Genomic DNA, 2,630 nt, shown 5'->3' on the forward strand with positions numbered 1-2,630 from the left:
ACACACACACACACACACACACACACACACACACACACACACACACACACACACACACACACAAAACAGATTTTATTGTTTTATTTTTAGGAGGTTCCGGTCAACAGTCGATGAATATTCAAGATTTAGATCTGAATTCTCTCCTGGCGGAAGAAAAAACGGAAGAATCATCGGTTATAAAGACATCAGTTATCAAGTCGACTACCAAGCTGTAAACCTATGCGAGCTCCACGTGAAGAAATCAGCGTGGTATTAAATTTGAAAAACGCGAGACAGTATTTTGTCTTTGACTCGCTCAATCAAAACAGAGCAAGTGGACATCTTGGAAAGATGTTGACTTGAAATTCATTGAAAAAGATTCTAGATGCGAAGAGCGTTTTCCGAAGACGGATTTTTCAAGTTGCAGTGCATCGTCAGTGAATTATCGTCAGTTAAATTTACAACTTGTCGAAAACTGATGAAGACGAGAGTGATGCAACTGTCGCATACAACTCGCAATAAATTTGAGTACGAAAGTATTCATTTTAATTGTTAGCCAGTGGAGAAAAAGTAATGTAAACGGTACACGACAAAAATATCACCAATATGTACATGTTGCAGATATTAGAGCATTATACATATGTCACACGTATTTTGCGATCGTATTTTGCACTAACGTACTGTTCGCGCGAGATGTGGTTTTTACTGTGAGATGTTATTTACATATACATATGGAAATAACAAAAGGGGAATTTTCTTTTAAACATTTATAAACCAAATAATGAAAGAAACATCATTAAAATATTTATTTTATTGATTGTAACATATATGTATATTATACGAATATAATTTTTCGAAAATATTTTTACTTTCGTAGAAGAGCGTTTTTTGACATGTATCCAACTATTATTAAATTAGATTGATTTAGCGACAACGTTAATAGTTTTCCCTAATACAAACAGCGCATTTAAATTGATTTGCGCATTGATTTAAATTGATTTGAAAATTATTTCAAATGTCCTTTCCTTCTGATTATCGATACCTATTAGGGCTATTTAAAATTTGCTAGTAATCAGATTCTTCCAATACGTTACTAATAATACATTTTATACATTTTATACATTACATTCGAGCAATGTAAATAAAACAAAAAAGTTATCGTTGTGTGATTTGAAATTTGATTTCAATACCATTGGAAATGCACAAATTTTTATTTTATAATATATATCGAATATATTTGACGTGAAAAAAAACAAGGTATGTAATTAAATAAATTGCCAGTGATTGGTAAACACCCGGAGGGTCGTCCTCTGCCAACGGCCTCACCTATATATTTCTGTGTGTTCGTAAAGTGTGCACAATCGTCATACTGATCGAATAAATCCCGAAGATACATAACGTTTTGTATTCTAGACTAGCAGTCTTGGCACATTTTCCTCTCGATAAAAAAATTAGCCTCCTAGATTTTTAGCATCCGGGAATATTAATCATGTTTCTCAGAATTTTCGTGGTCATGAAGCAAGTGAAAGATAATTACTCACGTTAGTATAAAAAAGATGGAGACAACGTTACAGGATTTCAAATTGAGGTTTATTTACTCTTGGATATAGGTGATGCTTTTTAAAAAGTCAAGTAGAGTGAAAGAGCAAAGTGCTTTTAATTACTAAATTTAGCATACTAAAAAAGAAAAAAAATGAAACACCACTCGATGATGGTCCGGCATCGGAGTAGAGGGAGAGCTCAGGGCAGCACAGGGCACCTTGAATTCCGCGTACATGCCTGAGTCTGTATCAGCGCTGACAGCGCTGCCCGCTGGTGCCGCTCTAGCAGACGACATGTTGGCTGCCAGGAGCACCTCGCCGAGTCGCCAGCGCCTCAAAGTCGAACGTTTCGGTTTCGGCACCAGCAGGCACTAGGCACTTTCGGCCGCGCGACTCGCGAGTTGGTTTCTCAGATTTCTCTGGGGAACTACTTGAGTGAGGAGAAGAGACAAGCGCTGGTGGCGAGAGAAAGACATTTTTCGCAAAAGAGTTACTCTTACTTGCTCTTAAAGTAAGAGTGCATATGTAAGGACAGCGCGAGAAGGTACGCGAGGGTGCGAATTTTATTCCCCGAGTGTTGCCGCTTGCTGTGATTGTCGACAAGGAGGAGTTGTCGGCACAGAGAGGGTGGAATAGAAGAGCGAAAGAAACGGGAAAAGAACACGAAAAAAGAAAAGAAAAAGACGAGGGATTCGGGAGGGGCTGAGTCTTATGAACAAAAAGTATCCTGTCGGGGACAAAATCTATAAGAGAGTGAGAAGGAGGAGCAGAAGAGGGACTCATAACGCTCGTAACTCATAAGTCATATCGGCGAAAAGCGCAAAGAGGAAGGAAATCACGAACGCGGAGGGCGAGGCAAGATTTTCTCTTTTTCGGCCAATTAGTGTCTTCGCGCCGATCAGTCTCTCTGGAGTCTATCTATTTCAACTGTTGAACGTCTCGCCGTCGTCGTATCGGCGGAATAAAAAAGAGATTTGATTTGCGTCGAGGAAGCGAGACGAAACGAAGCGAGGTCGTGCATTTTACGCGCCGTGTGTCCCTCAACTAACAAATCGGATTCGCGTGTACATCTCTCTCTCTCTCTCTCTCTCTCTCTCTCTCTCTCTCTTC

Source organism: Atta cephalotes (assembly GCF_000143395.1).
Source record: "Atta cephalotes unplaced genomic scaffold scaffold00004, whole genome shotgun sequence".
NCBI classification, from domain to species: Eukaryota; Metazoa; Arthropoda; class Insecta; order Hymenoptera; family Formicidae; genus Atta; species Atta cephalotes.